This window comes from Capsicum annuum, chromosome 2 (genome assembly GCF_002878395.1).
Source record: "Capsicum annuum cultivar UCD-10X-F1 chromosome 2, UCD10Xv1.1, whole genome shotgun sequence".
Taxonomy (NCBI): Eukaryota; Viridiplantae; Streptophyta; class Magnoliopsida; order Solanales; family Solanaceae; genus Capsicum; species Capsicum annuum.
The window spans coordinates 111,252,097-111,256,890 of NC_061112.1; positions in this window are offsets into that span (position 1 = coordinate 111,252,097).

Here is a 4,794-nt window from a genome sequence, read left to right on the forward strand (position 1 = left end):
AGATAGTCAACAAGTCCAGAAAATAATTGCTTCATGGTCTATCGTTTTAGTTGATTTCTTTTTTTCCCTTTAATTTTGTCAAATAGAAAGTAACTCTACCATCACCAACATGGGTTGTGGAGCAGTGGATGGAGCTGCTCCACCCTTAACTAGATGTCGAGGGTTCAATCCTGGATACGGAGAAAACTTTGTTAGGGAGCGTTTCCCCCCAAATGGGGCCCTACGCGGAGCGAATCCGAATTAGTCATGCTCCAATATGGGTACCGAACACCAGATGGAAAATCTCCCCCCCCCTCCAAAAAAAAAACTCTACAATCAATTTCAGGAACTGTTAAAATAAATTAAAATTACACACTAAGATAAAAATTAAACGGAGGCCATATATTTTAAGAAAAAATAATTATTTTTATAAAGTCTATTTTTTAAATTATATAATCGTATTTCATAATTATTTTTTAATTAATAATATAATCAATGCAATAAAAAGTTTTTACTATATCAAACTCCTAAATTTTTCTATATAAAAATTTTCTTTTTTCTATAAATAGTATTTAATATATTTCTTAAAATTTGTAATTTATTATTATTAAAAAAAAATGAGGCCCCTCAAATTTTGGTGGCCTTAGGCGGCCGCCTTTTCTCCAAAAGGGTTGAGCCGCCCATGATTACACATATTGAAAGAGGCCTAAGATGTGTAATGAACACTCATTTTTTGTTCACGCGTGGATTAGGGCACATAGCATGGTGTTGGTACAAGATAATAACAACAATATTCTTAGTTTACAAGGCCATCACTCTTGATTTGGACACTTACATCATGCATTTTAAGGATTCAAACGATGTCAAGTCTATATCCGACTATGTAGAGCCATTGATGCACGTCATCGAGCTTCCACTGAATGATTGGTTGATTCTAGTTGGCCATGTCATGGACATGCTTGTATATTTTAGATATTGATTACCATAAGAATCTTATAAGAAGTTTCTCAATAATCAAAACATCTTTAGTATATGTTACTTTTTGTTTATTTACTATGTCAATTATTTATTGACTTGACAATTTTAGACAGACTATTTAATTAAAAAGGAACTCTTTTTCCAGTAATTCAATGACTCCTTATTAATTTTGTGTTTTGACGTTTTAGGAGTTGTGATAAATAAATTCTTCTCCCTTTAACTTTTTTACATCATATATATCTATATATCACTTTAATTTTAGACTTTATTGGGTGACATTCCATGACTATTTATTGCAATGGAATATTCTTTTTTTTCTAGGAACAACTACGGGATCTTCCTAATCTAGTACTTTATTTTTTAGTTTCAAGTTATAACATAAAGCCCGGCCTATATAATTCACAACAGTTAGTGAATCTACTTCTATCATTGTCATTGTATCTAGTATTGTCACAAATAATAATATTTTGTTAATTTTTTTTATTTTATATGATTTCATTGAATGAGATTTAATTCATTAGTACACTATAGTAAAAACAAAAATTGATTCAAAATATAAACTTAAACAAAAAATAAATATTAGGACAAATATAAGATAGAAGAAAACGATAACAAAATAAACAACTAATAAAAATTGATTAATTAGAGCTAAAGTCTAAGCTCTAAGTCAAGCTTCTCCTCCCGATTTTAAATATTGGTGCTCTAAATTGATGGATAAATTGATCCAAGAGGCCTAGTAGCCAATGCTGCAATTGGATTGAATGAGATTTCATTCGGATTCTGTTGATTAAGATGGCTGACAATTGCTTGAATAAGCAGATGACTAAAAATTAAAGGTGCAAGCACAAATGCAGGTGTAGGTGTAGGTGCAGGTGCAACAACCTAAGGCACCCGTACTATGGCCTGTTGCGCGTGGTCAAAAAACTTTTCCACATCGTTAGGAAGCCTCTGAGGTCTCTGCGCCACTGATTTCCTCGTACAAGGATGATAAAAGCGACTTTTCCTGGATAAAATTGTTGGAGTCAACTTACATCTACCCAATTCACAGGAAAGGCAAGGGAGGTTAGTGGACTGCCATAAAAATCTTTGATAGTGCCCACCTTTTATCGAAGTTCCTTACGATAGGTGCTTATGTGTATGACCAACGAGCCCTTGGCTCAAGGTGAACACCATTTGACAAGTCCTGCATCAATAGCACACAATTCCTATAGGCTCCTTTGTGATATCTTGGTGAGTCATTTCTCTTGTTGGTGGTTATTGCTGTAAGTTTCATAAAGAATTTTTTTTTTTTGAAGAATTTGTGAAATGTATTGGTGAGGAATTGAAGAAATATCCATAAAATATATAGGATAAGAATTTTCAATAAATTGTTAACACTTTTTGCATAGATAAGGCAACAAGTTAAATGTATTGATATGGTTTAGGGGTAATTCTTGAATTTTCTAAAAGACAACTTAGTTCTGACCTTTTAGATTTTGTAAATCTCACATGCAACGTTTTTCTCGATTTCTCTTCTTTTATTCACTATTTCTTATTAGACTCTAACAAGGTTTCGGAATCTCAAATCATATTTCGTACGTTCTTAAATTAATAATTATCATTTTTCTTTTTCTGAACAACTTTGACCAATTTTGGATTATTATTATTTTTTGAGAAAAGATATAAAAATATCATTAAAATTGTCTCAATTTTTTCAAAAGATGCTTAAAATTTACAAGGGTCTTAATACCTCCTTAAACAATTTAAAAATGATATAAATATCTCATTTCAGGCAATCTCAATTAAAAGAAATCAAGTGCAAACACATACCAATTGCTACTAAACATGTGTAAATTATTTAGTTTTTAATCTTTATGATTTTCTTATTTCATTAGCTTTAATCTTTCTCTTTTTCTTCTCTTTCCTTCTTCAATGTTCACAACTCCGATCCTTTGTTCCTCTTCTCCATAATTTTTCTGCTTAGCCACAGTCACAACCATTGCTATAACACCACCTTCATGATAGTTATTATCAAATTAAAATGAAAATTGAAAATAAAAATGCTATCAAATCAATGGCTAATCAAAGTTGTCGGAGCAAAATATTTTCTATTTTCTCCATAATTAATTTTGTTTTTGTGCACTCTACTTTCGTTTTCCTTTAAATCAAAGATGGGCTGTATAAGCAACGATTTTCACTTTTTCTCAGAAGTCTATTTCGAATGCTCCAACGGTCTTGATAAAAGAAGATAAAGAATGAGACAGAAGTGTAGAATACAAAAAAACAACCAGAATAAAAAGAAAATAGTATTTCTAATTAAAAAATATTGAAATAAATAAAAAAATTATATTTTTGATTGTCTCACTCGCCAATAATGAGTGTAATACACTTATGTGACACATGGGCTTCTAAGGGGGTGATACACCCACTTTGACTAAGAATAATGATGTAATAGGACGCCCACAAACTTAATGTGACTTTTGACGAATTCGAGACAACTTCAGCATGACTTTATGTCTTTTTTCTTATTTTTTAACAAAGAAAAATAACATTAAATTTTATCTTCTCATACTTATCATTAAAGGTCAACATGAATTCAAAGGGAAGTACAAAACAAACAATGCTAGATAAGCGCATTTAATTGGACATGAGAAAATGCGCTCAAAATAATTAACCTTAGGAGTTTAGAAATAATAAAGAAATAAAAAAATGGTACATACTTATTAAATGCAAGAAGAGATATAAGATATGATATTTTCGTTTAAGTGACCCAATTATAAGAAAAAGAAAGTGATTAATAACATGACAAATATGAGACTTGACCTTTGGGCAATTCTAGAAAAACGAATAAGATAAATGTTGGACATGAAACTTCTATTTTATTTGTAAAGATGCACCCAATAAATAATGTACTATAGGACTTTTAAAGCTTGCCTACACACATATTTAAATAATTTTTAAAAAATATAACGTTGTTATGCATGGTCTAGGGAGAAGATCATTTAAGTTCATGTGAATCTATGCCCCAACATGTAGATACGTTCCTGCAGCCAACTTGCCAAATATCTAAAAAAAAATCCTTCCTACTAACATTATTTAAAATTTTTAGTATTATATTAGGACGTGATGTTACAACCCGAGACTGTTTCCTAGCCATAATACGGTGCTTAAAGTTACAAGTGACCCAAGCTAACCATGGTCTGGCATAGCACTAAGAATATTGAAGAGGTTATATACTGAGAAGAAGATAAACCAAATGAACTGATAATAAATAATAGTGAAATCAAATACTGAATATCATAAATAAGACTATCTGAAAATACTCAACATGCTAAAAAACCTAAACATCTGTCTGAAAGCCTCTAATTCACATGAGTTGTTGGGATAAGCCCCCAATTAACTCCAACTATTTGAAACTAAAAGAATAATTAAAAATAATACTAATAGCTGATCCTTGAATAATGAGGACATACCAAATACTGTAGCTGATGGTATGGAAACAGACTAAACTCGATTCAGATACTGAATATCAGAACCTATATTATAATACACTATAGCATAGAAAAAGTATACAATCAGTACTTAGAATCTAATGAGTTTGTAAGATGTGAAATAACTACCACAAATTAAGCATAATGCATGAAACATGGTTAGCTAATACAAGACCAAGTATAAAGATGTACTGAATGATAAGCTGTATAGCTGAATACAAGATCATGCAAAATCTAAAACTGAAACCTAATCTGTTGATTAGGGAAGCTAACTTTAACCGACATACCTCAGGGTCCAACCTCTAACCTAGTTAGATGGATGTTCAGTACCTTGCTAAGGGTACGAACACTGGCTGGTGTGGTGTAA